General features: G+C 46.9%; 1 protein-coding gene across 5 annotated transcripts in view; it reads left to right on the forward strand.

The window, feature by feature from the left end:
* The first annotated feature begins 11565 nt into the window (after positions 1–11565).
* Positions 11566–24718, forward strand: part of STRBP (spermatid perinuclear RNA binding protein) — a 169248-nt gene continuing 156095 nt past the window's right edge. For 4 of the 5 annotated variants that reach the window (XM_083161016.1, XM_083161020.1, XM_083161019.1 and 1 more), the window contains exon 1: positions 11566–11709. The gene's annotated coding sequence lies outside the window, so the exon portion shown is untranslated. Of the gene's footprint in view, positions 11710–15880; positions 15916–24718 lie in introns of those variants that run through there. The other variant, XM_083161017.1, reaches the window with a different exon arrangement.

Consider the following 24718-nt stretch of genomic DNA (forward strand, 5'->3'; position numbering starts at 1 on the left):
TGGCGCCTTATAAATAAAATTATAATAATAATAATAATCAGATTCTATCTATTAACTTACACCCCTTTTACACCGCCGAAAAATCCGGGTCAGCGGCGGTGTAAATGGGGTCAACCCGTGTCCATTTACACTGGTCCTCTACCCAGGTCCTGACCTGGGTAGAACACGGTTAGGACCCGTGTAGAGGCCGGTGTAAATGGTCCCGCTGCGGGTTGGGACATACAAGCAGAACGGGCAGTCAGGGGGGCTGAATCCGAGTAGCCGCTGCCCAATCAGGGGGTAGGGGGAGGTACTGGAAGTGATGTCAGAGGCGGGAGGCTGCGTGGTCCATGGTGGAGGCTGGCGGCAGAGCAGGGAGACAGCGCCGAGCAGCCACTGAACACAGCCAGCCAGCTCCAGCCGTACGCTGTGAGTAGGGAGTGGGGCACAGGTAGTTTGCTCCCATCCACTCGGGAGAGCTGCCCACCCCGCAGTGCTGACAGCCTGACACGCAGATGAGCCTTAGCGGCGTTTCAGCGTAGGGAGTGGGGGACCTAAAAGAGTTGACCACGCTGCAAAAAAGCAGCTGCAAGTTCTTCATGCTCTGTGCTGTGCACTTTCCCCACTGGCCATTCAGCTTGTCACTATAACCTGCATACATAGTGTTCCCACTAAACTATGGGGGAAAACTATTGACACCCCCAGATTTTCAGCAGCCCCCCCCCCCCTTTCTTTTTAGTGTTATCCCTGCAGAATTCACTGTTTTATTGCTTGACTTATAGTGGACATTAACCACGTCTTTCTCCAGTATATTACAATTAGTGTATCGGCTTGAAGATGCTCAGCACCCTGGGGGAAGGGGGGGGGGGGATAAAGTGTACCCTTTGGGGGCCCATTGCCACCCTATTGTAATGGGCATGTAATCTCCCTGGCAACGAGCATGGAATCCCTGGCATCCATAGGGAAAAGCAGGCTGACCCAAGTTCAGTGTAAACAGCGCAGACCTGGGTCGGACCCAGGTCGAAGTGCTGTGTAAATGGGGTATGAAGCTGGGTCTAACCCTGGATACTCCCGTGTTCGAAGACCAGGGTCCGACCAGGGATTTTGGTGTAAAAGGGGTATTATAGAGAAGGTGCTAAATAAAAGATCTAGGTTCTGATTGGTTGCTCATTGCAACATTCCATCTGAAATAGAACTCCCTATGGCTTGGTGCACTAGTACATGGTATCGCTTGGTGCACTAGTACATGCTATGGCTTGGTGCACCAGTACATGGTATCGCTTAGTGCACTAGTACATGCTATGGCTTGGTGCACTAGTACATGCTATGTCTTGGTGCACTAGTACATGCTATGGCTTGGTGCACTAGTACATGCTATGGCTTGGTGCACTAGTACATGGTATGGCTTGGTGCACTAGTACATGGTATCGCTTAGTGCACTAGTACATGCTATGGCTTGGTGCACTAGTACATGGAATCGCTTAGTGCACTAGTACATGCTATGGCTTGGTGCACTAGTACATGGTATCGCTTATGGCACTAGTACATGCTATGGCTTGGTGCACTAGTACATGCTATGGCTTGGTGCACTAGTACATGCTATGGCTTGGTGCACTAGTACATGCTATGTCTTGGTGCACTAGTACATGCTATGGCTTGGTGCACTAGTACATGCTATGGCTTGGTGCACTAGTACATGCTATGGCTTGGTGCACTAGTACATGCTATGGCTTGGTGCACTAGTACATGCTATGGCTTGGTGCACTAGTACATGGTACCGCTTGGTGCACTAGTACATGCTATGGCTTGGTGCACTAGTACATGCTATGGCTTGGTGCACTAGTACATGCTATGGCTTGGTGCACTAGTACATGCTATGGCTTGGTGCACTAGTACATGGTATCGCTTGGTGCACTAGTACATGCTATGGCTTGGTGCACTAGTACATGCTATGGCTTGGTGCACTAGTACATGCTATGGCTTGGTGCACTAGTACATGGTATCGCTTGGTGCACTAGTACATGGTATCGCTTAGTGCACTAGTACATTGTATCGCTTAGTGCACTAGTACATGGTATCGCTTAGTGCACTAGTACATGCTAAGGCTTGGTGCACTATTACATGCTATCGCTTGGTGCACTAGTACATGGTATCGCTTAGTGCACTAGTACATGCTATGGCTTGGTGCACTAGTACATGCTATGGCTTGGTGCACTAGTACATGGTATCGCTTAGTGCACTAGTACATGCTATGGCTTGATGCACTAGTACATGGTATCGCTTAGTGCACTAGTACATGCTATGGCTTGGTGCACCAGTACATGCTATGGCTTGGTGCACTAGTACATGGTATTGCTTAGTGCACTAGTACATGCTATGGCTTGGTGCACTCGTACATGCTATGGCTTGGTGCACTAGTACATGCTATGGCTTGGTGCACTAGTACATGGTATGGCTTGGTGCACTAGTACATGGTATCGCTTGGTGCACTAGTACATGGTATCGCTTGGTGCACTAGTACATGCTATGGCTTGGTGCACTAGTACATGCTATGGCTTGGTGCACTAGTACATGCTATGGCTTGGTGCACTAGTACATGCTATGGCTTGGTGCACTAGTACATGGTATCGCTTGGTGCACTAGTACATGGTATCGCTTGGTGCACTAGTACATGCTATGGCTTGGTGCACTAGTACATGGTATGGCTTGGTGCACTAGTACATGCTATGGCTTGGTGCACTAGTACATGGTATCGCTTAGTGCACTAGTACATGCTATGGCTTCGTGCACCAGTACATGCTATGGCTTGGTGCACTAGTACATGGTATCGCTTAGTGCACTAGTACATGCTATGGCTTGGTGCACTAGTACATGCTATGGCTTGGTGCACTAGTACATGGTATCGCTTAGTGCACTAGTACATGCTATGGCTTGGTGCACTAGTACATGCTATGGCTTGGTGCACTAGTACATGGTATCGCTTAGTGCACTAGTACATGCTATGGCTTGGTGCACCAGTACATGCTATGGCTTGGTGCACTAGTACATGGTATCGCTTAGTGCACTAGTACATGCTATGGCTTGGTGCACTAGTACATGCTATGGCTTGGTGCACTAGTACATGCTATGGCTTGGTGCACTAGTACATGCTATGGCTTGGTGCACCAGTACATGCTATGGCTTGGTGCACTAGTACATGGTATCGCTTAGTGCACTAGTACATGGTATCGCTTAGTGCACTAGTACATGCTATGGCTTGGTGCACTAGTACATGGTATCGCTTAGTGCACTAGTACATGCTATGGCTTGGTGCACTAGTACATGGTATCGCTTAGTGCACTTGTACATGCTATGGCTTGGTGCACTAGTACATGGTATCGCTTAGTGCACTAGTACATGCTATGGCTTAGTGCACTAGTACATGGTATCGCCCCCGTACGCCCACCACCCCAACCCCGCATTGCACCCGCATCGCAAAGCCCCCCCCCCCCCCCCCCCCCCAGCACCATCCCTGAATATAACTTGTAATATCGCTCAGTTTTTACTTTGCTTTACTATCTTTTTTTTTTCTTCGTCTTTGCTTTTCAGATCGGGGGCAGCACAATGTCTTAAGTCACAAAACGTAGCCATCAATCACTGAAGCATTGATGGTTTTCTGTCTATTTTTTAAATCGGCTGCAGATAAACGTTCATTGCAAATGGGCGTAATTTTCATTGTAAATGGGAGAGTCTAAAGTTAGAACTTATTTGTACAAAAATAAATCTGTCCAGCATTTATACATGCAAAAGCAGCCAGTATTTGCCCTGCATGTAAAAAAGCAGCCAGTAATTACCATGCATGCAAAAAGCAGACAGTATTTGTCCTGCTTGCAAAAGGAATAACTGACAATCTGCACCTTACTTCTAATTTTGACTTGCTCCTTCTTATCAAACTGTCTGTCTGACAGCAATCCATGGCCCTTATTCTAATCGGCTCGGTACGGCCCGCGTGCGGCCGTACCGCCGATGTTTTCTCTCTGCACATGCGCAGAGGTCACTCTGCGCATGTGCAGGGGAATTCTCCGTGTTAAAAATTTAGACGCCGCAAAGGGGGCGTATAGGGGCGTGAGGGGCTTCATCCCCTCATTTCCCTATGTGTACGCCCCGCGTTTCATGGGCGTTCCCATGCAAACGCGGGGCGTACGCATGGTAATGAGGGCATGACGCCACTCATGGGGGCGGAAAGCTGACGTCGCCGGATGTCAGCTTTCAGCCCCCATACAAGCTACCACACGGACGATTGTCCGTGTGGTCTCAGCTTGCGGGAGCTGCCGCGGCGTGCGGTCCTGCCTTCGATGGTCGTCGACCATCGAATGCAGGGGGCAGCTCCCAGCATGGTGGAGGCGTACGCCTCCACCATTTTCGTGCGGTTCGCCAGCCGTCCGTGTACGGACGGCCGTGGCGAACCGTATGGTGGGCGGGGATTCGTCTGGTGCGGTCGGAGCCGCATATGCGGCTCGACCGCACCAACCAGAATAAGGGCCCATGATAGGAAACACTCTCCTCTCTTCCTGCATCCCCTGTAGGACAGCTGCTGTAGGAATCTTCACAGTATAGATTTGCAACTTCTCTCTGACTGACGCACTTCTGCCTCTTATCTGTGTCCTTTCCTGACCCTGATATTGGCTCTACATACTAAGCACATAACATGACTGTGTACAGGTCACACTAATTGGCAACCCTGACACATATTTCTCCTGGGTGGCCAATTGATGTTGGAGAAATAACATTACAAAAATATTTTTATATGCATTATATACATGTTCTTTTCTCTGAATACTAACAGACTTCTTATCTTTCATCTCCCCCACAATACCACTGTCCAAAAAGGATTTAAAAAAATGCAACTCTCCTCCTTGTCCTATTCTTTCATTATCAGGAGGAGAGAAAATCGAAAATTATGTGCGATTGTCTGCCAAATAGTATTCGTTCTTCACATCTTTCATCGCCTTATTTTAACCATACAAATTGGCCCTTATTCTGGTTCACTTGCAAAGGCAAATTCCTTTTCAAATGGAGAAAACCATGTGCACTACAGGGAGGGGGGAGCAGATGTAACTTGTGTAGAAAGAGTTAGATTTGGTGAGTTATTTTGTTTCTGTGAAGAGTAAATACTGACTGCTTTATTTTTACACTGCAATATAGATCTCACTTTGAAGTAAAACCCCACCCAAATCTAATTCTCTCTGCACAAGTTACATCTGCCCCACCTGCAGTGCACATGGTTTTATTTATTTATTTAATATTTATTAACAGTTTCTTATATAGCGCACACATATTCCGCAGTGCTTTACAGAGAATAGTTGAACATTTACATCAGTCCCTTCCCCAGTGGAGCTTACAATCTATATTCCCTACCAAATGTACACGCACATACGGACATTCTAGGGTTAATTTTATTAAGAGCCAAATAACCTACCAGTAATATTTTGGATTGTGGAAGGAAACTGGAGTACCCGGAGGAAACCCATGCAAGTACGGGGAAAATATACAAACTCCGCACAGTTAGGGCCACGGTGGTAATTGAACCCATGACCTCAGTGCTGTGAGTAATTCTAACCATTATACCATCCGTACTGCCCTGGTTTGGTCCATTTGAGAAGGAATTGTCCTTTGCGAGTGAACTAGAATAAGGGCCATTGTCTATTTTCTCAATCCCACTTTTCTTCCTATTGATTCTCTTAAATCCATTTCTTCTCATGTAATTCTTCCTCTCCAAATATTTATCCTTCTTTGACTTGATCATACAATTTTTCTTGTAATGTTGTCCCAACTTGCCCCAATGTTTTATGTATTATTTTATTCCTTGTAAACAATGAAAATTAATTATTATGATTAAATAAGTGATTTTTCTATGTTAATTTTTTTTTGTTTACTATTTTTTTTACGACACTAAGGTGCATTTTACGAGCGGAGAAGCCTGGGTGCCGGTGCACCAGAGCAGCAGAAATCACCAGGAGTAGTGGCCATTTCCCCAGAGATATGCGCATGCACAGTAGAGAAGACCCCAGGAGCATGGTATTGGGGCGCATAAAGTAGAGTCTATTGTGCTGCCCAAAGGGTGTTGGCCTGCAATGAGCCTGCACATGGGCCCTCTCCTCCGCCTCATCATAATTAGTAATAATATTTCCTAATATATATCCTTTCGCTCTATAGGACTCAGAACTTTTCGTATTATTGCAGAGGGAGAGACAGAACAGTAGGGTGCATTTTGTCAGAAGTCATATAACCCACAATACCAGTGGTTTTTTGGATTGTGGGAGGAAACCAGAACCCCTAACAAACACACAAAGTAAAAAAAACTTAGCAGAACCAATTGAGGAGTGTCTGGGAAAATCCAAAAATGTGGGGAGTTTATGGATATTGAATGCTCCACCAGTGAAATGGGCGCTCCATGGATAAAGATATTTTTGTTAGAACGCATCATCATAGCCCCACCCCAGATTAATTTTTCCTGGAGGGTTTCAAGTGGGGGGTTTTCACCTACATTTTTTTTTTTATACATTTAAGTCCTGCTGGCAAAATTGCCCTAAGAAATGAAAACAGTTTTTTTTCAAACTTTTGATGCTATTAGATTTGATCCAGCATCTTAAAGCTGTGCTGCAGCGTAGAGAACCATATTATTACTATTATTATTATTATTGTTTATATTTATATAGCACCACAAATGTTCCGCAGTGCCTAACAATACATAAATGAGCAAAAAACAAGAAAATAACGTATTGCAGTACAGGGCAATTTAGGACAAATACATGGTAAATAAAAACAGTTCCATTAGGAGACAGGACACTGAAGCAATTATCAGGGTGGCATATATATACATATATATATATATAAATATATATATATATATATTCTAAGTAAAGCACATGAGGAGGGAGGGCCCTGCTCGTAAGATCTTACATTCTAATGGGGGAGGGGCAGACAGACAGGAGTGACACAGAAGGGGAAGAAGTGAGCATAAACAGAAGGTTAGGATGAGAGAAACAGAAGGTTAGGAGGAGAGATGGGTTTAATGAAGAAGTGGGTCTTGAGAGTCCGTTTAAATTTTTGAAGAGAGGAGGAGAGTCTGATAGGGAGGGGTAGAGAATTCCATAGATAAGGAGCACAAGTCAAAATCTTGGAGGCAGGAATGAGAGGCAGTAATCAGTTGGCAGGAGAGGCGGTGTGCATTTGTCAGTAGCGCACGCAGGGGGGGTTTACGAGTACCCAGAAACCCCCCCCAGGAGTCTAATGGCCCTAGGCTGAAAGCTGAGGGTCTCCTCTTTCCATGAGTACAAGAATTTTTAAAATCGGACCTTGGGAACCGGAGATATCTGACTTCAAAGAAGTGGTCCACATCCAAGCCTTTTAATTGCTCTTCCCAGTCAGATATTTCAGGTTCTGTCTGAATTAGAGTTTATGTGAGGGTATATTACAAAAGCTGGGACTCTCCCCCTATGAAGACACTAGCATCTTGTCTCTCCTGTTCCCAGAACCAGAGATATCAGCCTTCCAGCAGCTGGTTACTACTCCAGCTCCACACACCTGGTATGTAGTTTTATATACTCGTTGGCAGATTGCTCTGCCTCCTGAACTCTGATCCCCTAGTCCCTAATACCATTTGGTAGGTGGGATTCTCTAGTTTTTAATTACATTAAAATCTAAGAAATCTATTTCCGGGAACTGGAGATATCTGCAGTCAAGCAAGTTGTCCTCCTACCAGAAAATTATGATTAATAAGCCCACTCCACTATACACCCCTCCTCTGCGTATTAAACATCCTCTACCACCCTGGAAGTTATGTATCAGGGCCCCTTCATTCAGCCCAATGCCCCCTTCTCCCACCTCATCTCCCACCATCTGTGCAGTAAAGGGGTAATTAGTGGAAATTACTGATCCAGGCCCTACATGCTGAGCGGTTGATATAATACCCCCTACCACCCGTGGGACATCAAAGCATATACTGGGTCACCTAAGTGTCCATCTTCGTGCTTTGCTCCGCCCCTCTGGAAACCCCCTTCTGAAAATCCTGCGTTTGCCCCTGTTTGTGGAGCAAAAAGATACACCATGTAATACTTTACATAGTGCATTATACTTTACATTCTATCTATTTCCACAATTGTGATCACTACAGTCAATATCAGAATTACAATATTACATGAAAGTGAACTCTCTGACAGCATATTAAATCTACTTATTTAATTCTTGAAACTTTGCTCTCAGAGATCGTGTATTACAAAATACATTTGGTTGCTAAACATTATGCACTGCACTGATTCGCTGATTTTTTTGGTGAATTGGGCAGTTTTCAGGCTCTGCGGCGAATCTGATTCACCCTATACAACGATCACTGTTCACTGAAAGCGAACAGTGAATGGCGGCCAGTTCTCCATTTCATGCTCGCTGCAATTCACTGGTGTCTTTCAATGGGGTTTTGACTCTAATTCGCCGAGAGTGTTTTCAATGCTAGAATGGAGAACTGCATTCACCATAATTTTCGCAGAGATTCACAGTTTTTCCGTCAGGATGCCACTGATGCAATGAATAGGGGGAGAGGGAAGGCTGGCTGTGAATCCTCCAGCCCTCCGGATGATGGCGAATGTGCAGCGAATCCTAAACAGGATTCGCTGCACATAATGAACGCCAGCATTGAATACTGGCCTACTGTATGTATTAAACTGTGTTAAGGTAGAACATTTTAGATGTTCAAAATATTTATATTCAAACATCAAGTTACTTATTTTGTTTAGTAATCAAGACTGAATTTACACACGGGATATTTGCTGAGTGTTCTGAGCAATGCTAGATAGCTCAGCAAGATCGCTCAGCAAGATCGCTCAGCACACAGCGATGTGTAAAGCGCTGTGTGCTGAGCGATCTTTAAGGCCAGTGTTCTCCAGTGAGACCACTGGCCCTGCTGGATGATTAATTTGATTTATCTAGCATACTGGATATTAATCGCCGGGCGATAGTGACTCGTGGGTCCACCCATCGCTATGTCCCCTGCATACGGAGCAATGTCAGGCCATCTAGATCAGGCATGTCCAAACTATGGAGCTCCAGCTGTTGTGAAACTACACGTCCCATCATGCCTTGCCACAGTTTTGCTATTAGGGAATGCTAAAACTATGGCAAAGCATGCTGGGATGTGCAGTTTCACAACAGCTGGAGGGCCACAGTTTGGACATGCCTGATCTAGATAGATTGCTTAGAAAATCGTCCTGTGTGTAGTCCATTAATGAACTACTGAAGTACAGTAAATGTATTATAATGAGGTTATGAGGCTGCTGGAAGAGAGGGAGATAACTGAGCATTCTAATGCACTACAGCCTCTATTTGACTCCTGGGGATGTTCCTTATCATCACATGTTATGATACTGGAGACGGAGCTGAAGTGGAAGCTGCCAGAACTGACCTTGATAGTAACCAACCATGTAAAGATGGTGTCATTTTTGTAATGCAATACATACTGTAATGTGATAGGCTACATCCTGGAATATGCTACATACCAGGGACGATCCAAAACACAAAGCAATTAACAAGGCATCTTATTTACATTAAGCGATTGATGAAGTCTGTATAAATTACTGCACCTACTTGTAGCAATATGACTATAATAATAATAATAACATCTCCAATATGCTCTGCAATTTGATACTTAACACGGGGAAGGTTTACATTAAACATCACATAAACATATGACATATGACATATCTATATATATATATAAATCGATGTGTGTATGTTCCTTATGGACTACAAAACGGAGTGACTGATTTTGATGAAATTTTCAGGCAATCTTCAGATTAGCCCAGAGGGTGATCCTGTGAAGTTTGGTAGCGATCGGATCAACAGAAATTAATTTTTATTTTTTGGGGGGAAATTTTTACCAAAGTTGTGCAACGGAACCAGATTGACCATCAAAAAATTGTCACCAAATCTAATTGAGGCAACAATCATCGGTGGCAAATTCAAAGGCGAAGACGTACTGATTCCACGCATACTGATGATTTCCAACGATTTGCAATTCGAGCGGCTCCCGAGTTGGCACACCGAAAAATGTATACGTTTTTACTCCAAATAAAAAATAAAATAAAAAACATTGTCTATGCGCTGGCCTTAAGATGAATTAATAAAAGAAATATAATTTCCCATTTTCCTTAAATACATGTGTTTTTTTTTTTCCTTGGGCGTAGTAAGGCACTGTACCTATAGATATCTGCTAAAACTTCGTCACATGACCGCCCCCATCCATCCACCAGAAGTCATCTGGCTATAGATACAGTAATTAGTGCTTCCCGTGCGAAGCCGGGACGGGTCGCTAGTTAAGAATAAAGTCAATGGGGTATATTCAATGCCGATTAGGCGAGCTATGACGGTGAGCAGTGCCTATTGCTCACCGTCATTACTTCTTGACTGCAGTAATATTTCCATACTCCATTGCCATTTTGGGTTTAAAAAGTGACAGTTTGTAGCTGATTGGCCAGTGATAAAGTACCAGGCACTTTATCACTTCTCCCTTATCACTGTTTCATAAATCTACCCCAAACTGCCGTGTTAACACAGGGTTTTCTTTTCTGCAGTGTTAATGGGTCAACCCATGTCTCCAACCGGGTTAAAAGCAGGGATGGAGACCCGGGAATATCACTGTCCCTTATACTGTATATATATAGATAAAATGTGGTACTTCCTCACCTTTGCTGCCACCGCTTACACTATGGAACTTACGTAGCGTAACCTGCACTAAGGTGGGTCCACGCCACGCTCCTGTGTCCACGGCACCATCTATACAGGGCCGGCGCCACCACTAGGCAGCTCTAGGCATTTGCCTAGGGCGCTGCAGGGTGGCAGATTGGAGCAGGTACCCCCCCCGAATGACTAGGCGGCCGCCGCCGCATCAACCGTTCCCCCTCCCCACCCCTGGAGTTACTTGCCGCATCACCCAGCACACCTCCCGCCCCTGGAACGATGCGGCGGCCTGTCGCTGCATCACCCGGCACACTTAGTGGCACCCAACACCCCCCCCCCCCTGGAGCGACACGGCCTGCCGCAATACCCCCCCGCGCGTGGAGCTGCCGAATTGCAGCACTGGAGTGCTCTCCCCCCCTCCCCCTGCGCGCCTTGCATCGGCCCTGCATCTATAACCTTTAGTAAAGTTGTGGCAAGCGAAGTGGAGTGAGCCACCTAGCCCGTAGTGTGGCGAGCGAATGATGACGCTATTCTGAAGGCGGCAAGCTTAACTGATGAAAGCTGTGGCCACAAAGATGATGAAGTACCTAAAATTCTATATATTATAGTGTATTATACTGTATTATAGTGTCTGTATAACAATATAGAGAACACACACACACACGGGAGAGTCGGGTGTGCAGGGAACAGAGGCAGCAGCTGTGGCCCCCACCACCCGCTTTCTCTCTCCTCCACCGATAGCTTCAGGCGCAGAAGATTCAGAGAGAATCCCCGGGCACGAGCCCGCGCGCCTCAGGTGCACCGGTCCCGTCTGCGCGCCCCCGCCCCCTCTCTCTTTCTCTCAGGTGCAGTAGGAGGAGGGGGGCGGGGCCTCGCGCAGCTACCCACGGCCAATGGGCGCGGGCGCCGCGCGGTCACGTGCTCGGCGCTGGGGCTCGCGCCCTGCCTGCACTACTTGGTGTGCTGTGTGAGGAGGATAAGGAGGAGGAGGCGGCGGAGCGGAGCATCACCGGGATACCGGTAACTGCGGGGGGGATAACCGGAGGGGAGGGGGTGACGGCACCTGGTGAGGGATTCACAGGAGGGAGAGGGGAGCAGGAGCCGGTGGTGTCGGTACCAGCGGAGAACAGATACCGTATGAATAGAGTTCGGACGGGTTCTCCTCAGGGTCACAGGAACACACACGGAGCCGGGCTCGGTGTGAGGCGGGGAGACCGGGCGCCGTGCTGTGTGTGACCTGTCAGTGTCCCTCCTGCGTGCTGCAGCTCATACATAATACATGGCTCCGAGCATAGTAGTGATGCGCATGTGGTATTGTTGTGCTGCTGTCCCCGCATAGTGCTGGAGGTAGTGTGACACCGGGAGTGCTGCTGTCCCCGCATAGTGCTGGAGGTAGTGTGACACCGGGAGTGCTGCTGTCCCCGCATAGTGCTGGAGGTAGTGTGACACAGGGAGTGCTGCTGTCCCTGTGACACCGGGAGTGCTGCTGTCCCCGCATAGTGCTGGAGGTAGTGTGACACCGGGAGTGCTGCTGTCCCCGCATAGTGCTGGAGGTAGTGTGACACCGGGAGTGCTGCTGTCCCCGCATAGTGCTGGAGGTAGTGTGACACCGGGAGTGCTGCTGTCCCCGCATAGTGCTGGAGGTAGTGTGACACCGGGAGTGCTGCTGTCCCCGCATAGTGCTGGAGGTAGTGTGACACAGGGAGTGCTGCTGTCCCTGTGACACCGGGAGTGCTGCTGTCCCCGCATAGTGCTGGAGGTAGTGTGACACCGGGAGTGCTGCTGTCCCCGCATAGTGCTGGAGGTAGTGTGACACCGGGAGTGCTGCTGTCCCCGCATAGTGCTGGAGGTAGTGTGACACCGGGAGTGCTGCTGTCCCCGCATAGTGCTGGAGGTAGTGTGACACCGGGAGTGCTGCTGTCCCTGTGACACCGGGAGTGCTGCTGTCCCTGCGTAGTGCTGGACGTAGTGTGACACCGGGAGTGCTGCTGTCCCTGTGACACCGGGAGTGCTGCTGTCCCTGTGACACCGGGAGTGCTGCTGTCCCTGTGACACCGGGAGTGCTGCTGTCCCCGCATAGTGCTGGATGTAGTGTGACACCGGGAGTGCTGCTGTCCCCGCATAGTGCTGGACGTAGTGTGACACCGGGAGTGCTGCTGTCCCTGTGACACCGGGAGTGCTGCTGTCCCCGCATAGTGCTGGACGTAGTGTGACACCGGGAGTGCTGCTGTCCCTGTGACACCGGGAGTGCTGCTGTCCCCGCATAGTGCTGGAGGTAGTGTGACACCGGGAGTGCTGCTGTCCCCGCATAGTGCTGCTGTCCCTGTGACACCGGGAGTGCTGCTGTCCCTGTGACACCGGGAGTGCTGCTGTCCCTGCATAGTGCTGGACGTAGTGTGACACCGGGAGTGCTGCTGTCCCTGCATAGTGCTGGACGTAGTGTGACACCGGGAGTGCTGCTGTCCCTGCATAGTGCTGGACGTAGTGTGACACCGGGAGTGCAGCTGTCCCTGTGACACCGGGAGTGCTGCTGTCCCTGCATAGTGCTGGAGGTAGTGTGACATCGGGAGTGCAGCTGTCCCTGTGACACCGGGAGTGCTGCTGTCCCCGCATAGTGCTGGACGTAGTGTGACACCAGGAGTGCTGCTGTCCCTGTATAGTGCTGGACGTAGTGTGACACCGGGAGTGCTGCTGTCCCTGTGACACCGGGAGTGCTGCTGTCCCCGCATAGTGCTGGACGTAGTGTGACACCGGGAGTGCTGCTGTCCCTGTGACACCGGGAGTGCTGCTGTCCCCGCATAGTGCTGGAGGTAGTGTGACACCGGGAGTGCTGCTGTCCCCACATAGTGCTGGAGGTAGTGTGACACCGGGAGTGCTGCTGTCCCTGTGACACTGGGAGTGCTGCTGTCCCTGCATAGTGCTGGACGTAGTGTGACACCGGGAGTGCTGCTGTCCCTGCATAGTGCTGGACGTAGTGTGACACCGGGAGTGCTGCTGTCCCTGCATAGTGCTGGACGTAGTGTGACACCGGGAGTGCAGCTGTCCCTGTGACACCGGGAGTGCTGCTGTCCCTGCATAGTGCTGGAGGTAGTGTGACACCGGGAGTGCAGCTGTCCCTGTGACACCGGGAGTGCTGCTGTCCCCGCATAGTGCTGGACGTAGTGTGACACCGGGAGTGCTGCTGTCCCTGTGACACTGGGAGTGCTGCTGTCCCTGCATAGTGCTGGACGTAGTGTGACACCGGGAGTGCTGCTGTCCCTGTGACACCGGGAGTGCTGCTGTCCCCGCATAGTGCTGGACATAGTGTGACACCGGGAGTGCTGCTGTCCCCGCATAGTGCTGGACGTAGTGTGACACCGGGAGTGCTGCCGTCCCTGCATAGTGCTGGACGTAGTGTGACACCCGAAGTGCTGCTGTCCCTGTGACACCGGGAGTGCTGCTGTCCCTGCATAGTGCTGGAGGTAGTGTGACACCCGGAGTGCTGCCGTCCCCGCATAGTGCTGGACGCAGTGTGACACCAGGAGTGCTGCCGTCCCCGCATAGTGCTGGCCGTAGTGTGACTTCGGGAGTGCTGCCATCCCCGTATAGTTTTGTATGTAGTGTGACACCCGGAGTGCTGCTGTCTCCGCATAGTGCTGGAGGTAGTGTGACACCGGGAGTGCTGCTGTCCCAGCATAGTGCTGGATGTAGTGTGACACCGGGAGTGCTGCTGTCCCCGCATTGTGCTGGACGTAGTGTGACACCGGGAGTGTAGCTGTCCCCGCATAGTGCTGGACGTAGTGTGACACCGGGAGTGCTGCTGTCCCCGCACAGTGCTGGACGTAGTGTGACACTGGGAGTACTGCCGTCCCCGCATAGTGCTGGACGTAGTGTGACACTGGGAGTGCTGCCGTCCCTGCATAGGGCTGGATGTAGTGTGACACCGGGAGTGCTGCTACAGTGCCCTGTACCACAACTTCCTCCTGTACCCCTGTACACTGCTGCAGCCTGTGTGGCACCTGGGCAGCAGGGGGGGGGGGGGGGAGCATGTCCCGCCAGTCTCCTGTGTGGCACCTGGGCAGCAGGGGGGGGGGGTTGTCCTGACAGTCTTTTGTGTGGCACCTGGGCAGCAGGGGAGGGGGGGTATGTCATGCCAGTCTGTAGGCTCCTGTGTGCATGATGGGGGGGGTGTGCATGTCCTGCCAGTCTCCTGTGTGGCACCTGGGCAGCAGGGCGGGATGTCCTGCCAGTCTCCTGTGTGGTACCTGGGCAGCAGGGCGGGATGTCCTGCCATTCTCCTGTGTGGCACCTGGGCAGCAGGGGGTGGGAAGGGGGGCATGTCCTGTCAGTGTGCAGGCTCCTGTGTGGGGGGGTGCATGTCCTGCCATTCTCCTGTGTGGCACCTGGGCGGTGGGGGCATGTCCTTCCTGTTTGTAGGCTCCTGTGTGCGGCTGACAATAGTGGGGGTTGTGGGACTTTGCTTACAAGCACCTCCCTGTAGGTGTCCCAGGCAGATGGGCAGCTGTGGTGCTCAGTCCTGATCTCCGCAGCAGCAGCAAGCTTGGGATGCTGAGCTGACCCAGGTGAAGGTTTGCAATGATAACACTCTGCCCTATGTATAAGGATGGTGTGACCTGTATCAGTCATTCATAAACGCTGTACATGGTGGTGTTTGCCTCTGCTCCCCTGCAATGTATGTGCCTTTTGCACTCTTGTTAGGCTACTGTTATGGGATATGTTGCCATGGTGCCTGTAGCAAAGTTATTGCTTTAATCTATCTGCTGATTACGTAGGCTGACAATATTGCACTCCATTACGCTGTACAGGGAATGTGATGTAAGTGAAACTTTTTTTTCATCATTTAACATGTGCACGCTTATTTACTATTGCTTTGGTGCAGGAGGTGTTTGTTTATCTGTCCGCTGTCCTCATTGACTGGATTTCTCTTTATTATTATTATTATTTGTAATTGACTGAAGGACGCAGTGTATCCAGTCATCGGACGGCTGAAATGCCTGCAGTTACCTAGGCATGGTCCAGGCTGCTGTTTGTTTGGATTCCATGCCCTTATGCCTTCTTCTGAGTACCTCTCCATGAATAGGGATTTGTTCGTCCTGCACATGCGCTGTGCGAGCCCCCAGCAGCCCTGCCAGATGGTGTCCCTCAGATTCAGACTAGTCGGTCACGTTGCTGCAGGACAGATTGTGCTCGGATGAGCATGTAGAATGAATGGAGTTGGAAGCCCAGGTATCTGCTTTGTGATCTTTATGTATTGTGTGGAAGCTGAATGAATACTGTAGTTTTAGGGAATATTCCTGGACTTCTGAAGCCAGCTATGAAGTCAGCCATGGGTGAGGTAATGTGGCTTTTAAACCGCCCTGGACTTGTAGCGGTTGGATTAATAATTTAAACTTTATATTTTTATGGAGCTATTTGTAAATCAGCACTATATATATATATGTGTTTGTTTGTTTTCTTTTATATGTAAATGTTATGGTGCATTCCAAACTTCCATATATGATATACAGTATATAATAATTGAATTGCTTCGTATCGTGTGTACATATTCAGTATTCCCAGCATATAATTGCTTTGCTGGTGCTGCTCTTCATAGTGATAGTCCTAAAGGTGTGTTTGGTATTTAACATCTTTTTATTGTCTGATTTGGGATTCTGCTTATAGGGGGGAAAAATATTTTGGACATGCAGGTCTGTGTGACATCTGTCTGGCGTAGCACAAGGCATTACGGATCCCAGCTCGCAGTTACATGCGCCAAAGCTTAGTACATAAGGGACTATAAATGCAATTTTGTCGGAATCTCTTGTTCCTTGCTATTTCTTGCACAGTTAAATAGTTATCCAGAGACGTTTAACCTATAAAAAGCAAAGACTAACCTTTATAGCATACTATAGAAGTGGCTACATAAGATCAGCTGTAAGTAACAATAAACTTAAGCTGTTTTGAAAGTTTAATATCTGCAACTTGGAGAAGAAAAAAAATGTAGTTGCTATAATCACTTGGATTGTTCTGTCACGTTGGCTGTGGTGCTGATGTATAACTGATTAAGGTGACATGGTTTCATCAGTCCGAACGAAGTGTTCAGATGTATGACATGACGACTTGGAATGTGCTATCTCTCCGTTGTATAGTGAGGGGTGCGCAGTGTGTATTTCCTTATTACGTTCCTTACGTTTATATGCTTGTATCTTTGCCAATGGTAAATACTATGTATGTAATTGTTAAACGTTTAGGCTAATCGCCTCTTCCGTTCCTCTGAAAAATGTTTGGAGTTGGCGTTCTATCAAAACTTCCTTCCCATTAGACGTGTGTAATAGAAGCTGAGCACAGGCGGCACATCTTGGTGTAGCCCATTACACTAATATGTTCATGTCAGAATACAGCTAAATTAAATAGCTGCCTGTTTTCACATTACACTATAAAATGTGGGCTTTTTGTGTTCCTTTAATCCAGAAATTCTGTAATCGTATGGTATATAGGAAGAGAACGAGACAGAATGGCGTATAACTGAATTATACCTTTTTAGAAGCTTTGAATTTTTTACCTATTCATCATAATCCAATTACAGTTGAATGTGTGCGGAAAGGGGACCCGCTGCTAGGCTGGCCAGCTCCTGCCTCATTGATGAGGTACTTCTGTCACAGTGGGAAGGACTGAAACTTCAGATGACAACAGACGATTAAAGAAATAGAACGGCTTATCTTTATTAGGTAGACTTCCGCCGTGACCCGTGCCTTACAAAAGTCATATTTAAGTTTTTATGGTAAAGCTAATTATTGTCACATTTTAGTCCTGAAGATAGGTACTGACAATATAACATTAATGCACTATAAACCCCTTGATAGACTACTACAGCCTTTTTTATTTTGGCTTTGGAAGATACTCGCGTGTTTTCATCTGAAAGCTCAGTACTCTGGCCAAACGTCACTGACATCTTGATGGTGATTTATATTGTTTTTTTTTTTTTTTCTTGCTCTGAGAGGCTTAAGATGATTGACACGATTGTTGTAAGTGATATGGAGTTGAAACGGCTGCACAGTGCTTGTCCATGGGAGTGCGTTGTTTACGTGCAGCTTGCAATACTGTATATCCCTTTCTTCTGCTAATTTGCTGTGTTTTCTAAGGTGATCTTTTAATTATTCGTCACACAATTTTTATAAATTGAGCAAACTACGAGTAGCAGATGTATTTACTGTTGTGATGTGCAATATTATTATACCCATAGTAAGTATGGCTGCTGTGAGCACATTTTCACTTAAAAGGTTAGTAATGCGAGATTTCATGGGATACGACCTAGGTCGACCCTATTTATTATCAGGTTCTTATATAGCGCACACATATTCCGAAGCGCTGTACAGAGAATAGTTGAATATTCACATCAGTCCCTGCCGCAGTGGAGCTTACACTCTATATTCCCTACCACATGTACATGCACACACAGACATTCTAGGGTTAATTTTGTTGGGAGCCAAATAGCCTACCAGTATATTTTTGGATTGTGGGGAGCCAAATAGCCTACCAGTATATTTCTGGATTGTGGGAGTACCCGGAGGAAACCCACACAAGCACGGGGGAAATATACAAACTCCGCACAGTTAGGGCCATGGTGGGAATGGAACCCATGACCTCAGCGCTGTGAGGCAGTAATGCTAACCATTTCACCATCCGTTAGGTTGATGCCTGACAGGTAAGCGGGGTTGTAAGGTCCAACAACACAAGCATTAGATCTACAATGAGAAGGTCAACAGTCAAAAATGTTTGTGCCAACAGACGATATTTCATCCGCCACCACCCAATATGGAGAATATAATAGTGTGCTGATAGCAGCAGTACCCTTAGATGGTGTCCATGTCAACATTGGTGACAAAAAATGTGAAATTCATGTCGACCGATTGCTTGTGTTGACTGTCCAACCCTGTCGGCCTTAGTCATGTTCTATTTTAGGTGTCAACCGAGGCCACGTAGACCATTAGTGTTCGGCCTGATGTATATACAGTAGACCTTCTTTGCGTCAATCCTATTACCCATTCCCAGGTTTCCCAGTCATCTTTGCTTTGCATGTATTTCAGTGTTCTGGTGAACGAGGATGCATTAAGTGGTTGTATGTGAATCTCTGGAAACTTTGTGTTTAATATTGTATACAGGAGAATTAGTTCAAGATGATAGTGTTTGAGTATATAACCCAAACAATTGTAAGAGCTTTATAATTGATGTTGAATTGCATGTTGCTAGACTGATTCCATATTGTGTGATCATTCAAATTTAGACCAGGTAAGGTCAGAATAATGTTTAATTCCGGAATGATTCAGTAAAATCAAGGAACCAACATTGTTTGTGGAGCCAGGCAAGATCTACATCCTCTGACATCAATATAAATGACTCAATGCCGTACACTGACAGTTTTATTTTGATTTTTAACCCCTTCCCGACATTGGACGTACATTTACGTCATGGTCGGGAAGTACTTCCCGACACATGGCATAAATGTACGTCATGGGTTTAAACTGTCACCGCGTCTATAGACGCGGTGACAGTTTGGAGATGTCTGCTGTCCCTGACAGCAGACATCCCCCCTCGCCGCCCAGGGGGGGCAGGTGTGCCCCCCCCGGTCGGCGATCGCTGCGATTGGCTGTTCAAATGTGAACAGCCAATCACAGCTATTTCTGTGTTACCGGCGGCTACGCCGCTCGGTAACACAGAAATCGGTGGTGATCGGTGCTGTTAAGTACAGCACCGATCACCACTTCCCTCCCTCCCACCCGGCAGCCCTGCTCGCACTCACCCCGGCAGCTCCGTCTCAGCTCCCCCGGCAGCAGCAGCAGCGCACGCAGCGCTCCCCCCCTCCCCCCCCCGCCAGCAGCAGCAGCAGCATCATAAGCTGCTTGTACTGATAATAAACTGAATTTTATATTTTATATATATATATATATATATATATGTATATATACAGACGTGGGCGGTCCGGCACTCTCCCCTCTGACACTGGCGACCTCGGTGCCCTCCAAACAGGTAGACAATAGGAACGAAGAACAAGGCGGCACTCCAAGGATTTTCAATTTCAAATAAGTGTATTCAGGGTAACACCAACGTTTCGGAGCGTGATATGCTCCTTTGTCAAGGCGAATAAAACAGTGAATGACAAGATATGTACAGTGTCTTACCTTAAGTAAGGTGAGTTACCGCCTCCTCTTCTCCTCAGTCAGCGCGGGTTTCCCGTATCCGTCCCTGTGTGTTCACGGCGGAAGTGACAACGTGGTATCCTGTCAGAGGGCTGGAACGCAGCGGTGACTGGGCATGACACGCATGACGCTGGGACCAGGAAGTAGCCGAGGGTGGTTGCTAGGGAACCAGTTCTGAGGCTAAGTGTACACAGGTGGATAACGGGAGAATCCGGCTGCTGTAAAGAGATGGCGTATACATTAAAAAGGAGTGAACAAATATATACCAGTGCTCAAAAATTAAGACATGATCAGAAAACTAGGACATGATATACTGTGTAAATAAACAAAAACGATAGGTATATATAAACACACCATAAGTGTATGTTATAAATAAAGTTAAAAACGGATATATTACTACTATGCAGATATATATTAGATGCTAATTCATATAATTTATGAGTAGGTATTAGAGAGATAATCAATAGTCATTCGTGTTGGAACTACAGGAAAACAGTTAATGGTAATTTGTCATTAAGACCGTAAGGTTTAACCGCATTGAGTCGGTGAATCCATGTTGACTCTAATCTGAGGAGTTTGCCTTCTCTGTCCCCCCTGCGTATAGACGCTGGCACATGGTCTATGGCCATGTGCTTGAGGTCAGCCAGTCTATGATGTGCTACAGCGAAATGTTTGGCCACTGGTAAATCTGTATTTTTTGTATTTCCATTTAGGGCTTTTTTTATAGATGAGCGGTGGTTTGCCATTCTTTCTCGCATGGGTCTGCTAGTCTTGCCCACATATATTAAGCCACATGGGCACTGGATCACATATACAATAAATGCCGACATACAGTCCAAAACATGGTTGATTGGATACTTTTTATGTGTTGTCGGGTGGATGAATGCTGGTCCTGTGAGCATATCAGTGCATGTTGTGCACTTTACACATTTATAACATCCTTTTTGTTTAGTGAGCATGTGGCTACTCATTTCTTTCTGATGTTGTTCAAATCCTGTTATGTCCCCATGTACTATGGTGTCTTTGATGTTTTTTCCTCTCGTATAACATAGCATGGGTCTTTTCTTTTGGAAACATGGTAAATGTTTATCAGATTTGATAATAGGCCATAATGCCCGAGTGGCTCGGGGTAAAACTTTGCTGATGGGGGTGAGTCTGGTGACAAATGGCATTTTCTCCTGTTGTTCCTCTCCGCTGTTGGCATCTAATGTGGATTTTGGCACAAGAAGTGTTGCTCTATCCATCTTCAGAACTTCCGCTTTTTGAAGTTGTAGCTGATGAGTTGGATATCCTCTGTCCTGGAATTTAGAGACTACAGACTCCAATACAGTGGGTAATGTCTCAGTCTGGCTTGTGATCCTGGCTGCTTGAATCATTTGAGACTTGGGCAAGGATTTTTTCAAGGCGGTGGGATGAAAGCTGTTAGATTTTAATGTTGTATTTCGGTCTGTAGGTTTTGTATACAGACTAGTATGGATGATATTATCCTTAATTTTCACGTTCACATCCAGGAAGTTAATTTCACTTGTAGAGTGTTGGAATGTTAATTTGATGGGGGATGGTCTGATGTTAATTTTATTGATCAGCTGTACCAGTTCATCTTCTTGTCCTACCCAGATCATGAACAGATCATCTATATATCTGCTGAAGGTAAGGATCTTGTTGGTGGTCTCTGCACTTTCGAAAAACATGTTCTGTTCTTGATTGAACATATATATGTTAGCGAATGAGGGAGAGACTGGGCTCCCCATTGCACAGCCGGTTTTTTGGCGGTAAAACTTTCCGTCGAATAGGAAGTAGTTTTTTGTTAGCGTAAGTTCCATTAGCTCCATATATAATTCAAGTTGTATATCTTGCATGTTGTTATTTCTTAGGAATCTTCTCATAACTGCCAGTCCATGGTCCTGGGGTATGCTGGTGTATAGACTACTCACGTCTAACGTCACCAGTCTAGCTCCCTCTGGTACCGTTTTAATCATGGATAATTTGTTGAGAAATGCAGTTGTGTCTTTAATGTAAGATTCCTGTTGAATTATGATGGGTTGTACAATGGAGTCCAAGAATTGGGAAATGGGTTGAAAAATGGATTCTGATGCGCTAATGATGGGGCGGCCTGGTGGATCTTGTAGGGCTTTATGTATTTTTGGTACAGTATAAAAGATGGGAACCTTGGGTGATTTTTGGGTTAATGCTGATAATAATTTGTTAGATATGAGACCATTCTTGTGTGCATTACTCAGTAGTGTATCAACTTCCTGTTTGTAGAGGTCTGTGGGGTCCTCCTTCAGTCTTTCATATACGTTTTCATCATTTAATTGGCGGTAGGCCTCTTTTTTATAGTCCTTTAAGTCCTGGATCACCAGACCTCCGCCTTTGTCGGCGGGTCTGAATGTTACATCCTTGTATTGGCCTAATTGCTTTAGGGCTATTTGTTGATCTTTACTAAGATTCTGGTGTACAGGATGAGGGGCTTGTTGGTAACGTTTGACTGATTCGTCCATCAGTCTGAGATAAGCTGATATGGAAGCGTTATTAGATGGTGGGTCAAAAGTGGATGTGCTGCGGCTTCTCAGGAATTTGTGATAGGGGGGTGGGTTATCTTGGACTGGTGCTGGTTGATGTTGAAAATATTCTTTAAGGCGTAGATTTCTCCCAAACCGATGTAATTCTGTCTTCCATGTCAGGTCATTGTGTCTTGTCGTGGGCACAAAAGACAAGCCATGGTTTAAAACCTCCATTTCGACATCACTAAAGGTCCTGTTAGATAGATTGTACACTATGGTATCGTGGTGCCGGCTGCTTTTCGCGCTCCTCGTGTTTTGGCCTCCCCTACGGGTGGTCGGCCGCTTGCCTTTCTTGAGGTACTCTTTTTGTTGGTAATAGCTGGGCCTAAAGGGCCACTTTGTTCCGGGGCATCAGATTCCACCAAAAAATCGCTGTCGCTGTTCGATGAATGGGGGGTGGTTCTGGAGTTTGAACTGTGTGCCCGTCTAAACGGTTTTGATCTTGACCCACGGTAGGAGGAGCGTTCTGATGTAGAGCCTGTTAGCCATCTGTAGACCATATTATGCTCATAGTCTTCTCGCACTATGGAATACTTGTTGCGTTTAAATTGTATTAGCTGTTTTTGATATGCTTCAATCTGGGTTTCTAGCTTATTCAGCCAGTCCTGTGATGTATCTGCAAGGAGATTAGCTTTGTGATCGATATCAAATTTTGCCGCTTGTTCTTTGGCTAAGGCTAATTCTTTGCCGGATTCTTCCACGACCAACACCATGAGATCATGGCTACATTTATTTAGAATTCCAAAAATTACATTTTTTTACACAAAAATGCAGATCTGGCTCAAAATTTTTCATTTTCACAAGGAATGAAGGAGACAAAGCACCCCAAAATCTGTGCCCCAATTTCTCCCGAGTACGGCAATGCCTCACATGTGACCAAAAAATACCAGTTGGGTGCATGGCAGGACTCAGAAGGGAAGGAGTGATTTTTGGATTTTGCAGCACAGATTCTGGTTGAATGACCCCTGAAGCACCTATACAGTGGAACCCCCCCACAAGGGACCCCATTTTGCAAACTACACCCTTCAGGGAATTCATCAGGGGGTATAGTGTACATTTCAAACCCCCAGGGGTTTCACCAACTTTGATACAACTGGGCAGTGAAAATGAAAAATTACATTTTTTTACACAAAAATGCAGTTCTGGCTCCAAATTTTTCATTTTCATAAGGTACGAAGGAGAAAAAGCACCCCAAAATCTGTGCCCCAATTTCTCCCGAGTACGGCAATGCTTCATGTGTGACCAAAAAATGGCAGGACTCAGAAGGGAAGGAGTGATATTTGGATTTTGCAGCTCAGATTCTGGTGGAATTTTGGTGGGTGCTATGTCGCATTAGCAAGACCCCCCAAGCACCAATACAGTGGAACCCCCCCACAAGTGACCCCATTTTGCAAACTACACCCCTCAGGGAATTCATCTAGGGGTATAGCGTACATTTAAAACCCCCAGGGGTTTCACCAATTGTGGTACAACTGGGCTGTGAAAATGAAAAATTACATTTTTTTACACAAAAATGCAGTTCTGGCTCAAAATTTTTCATTTTCACAAGGAATGAAGGAGACAAAGCACCCCAAAATCTGTGCCCCAATTTCTCCCGAGTACGGCAATGCCTCACATGTGACCAAAAAATACCATTTGGGTGCATGGCAGGACTCAGCAGGGAAGGAGCGATATTTGGATTTTGCAGCACAGATTCTGGTGGAATTTTGGTGGGTGCTATGTCGCATTAGCAAGACCCCCGAAGCACCAATACAGTGGAACCCCCCCACAAGTCACCCCATTTTGCAAACTACACCCCTCAGGGAATTTATCTAGGGGTATAGTGTACATTTCAAACCCCCAGGGGTTTCACCAATTTTGATACAACTGGGCTGTGCAAATGAAAAATTACATTTTTTACACAAAAATGCAGATCTGGCTCAAAATTTTTCATTTTCACAAGGAATGAAGGAGAAAAAGCACCCCAAAATCTGTGCCCCAATTTCTCCCGAGTACGGCAATGCCTCACATGTGACCAAAAAATACCAGTTGGGTGCATGGCAGGACTCAGAAGGGAAGGAGTGATTTTTGGATTTTGCAGCACAGATTCTGGTTGAATGACCCCTGAAGCACATATACAGTGGAACCCCCCCACAAGTGACCCCATTTTGCAAACTACACCCTTCAGGGAATTCATCAGGGGGTATAGTGTACATTTCAAACCCCCAGGGGTTTAACCAATTTTGATACAACTGAGCTGTGAAAATGAAAAATTAATTTTTTTCATTTTCACAGCCCAGTTGTATCAAA

Source organism: Crinia signifera, chromosome 9 (genome assembly GCF_055691185.1).
Source record: "Crinia signifera chromosome 9, ASM5569118v1, whole genome shotgun sequence".
NCBI lineage: Eukaryota > Metazoa > Chordata > Amphibia > Anura > Myobatrachidae > Crinia > Crinia signifera.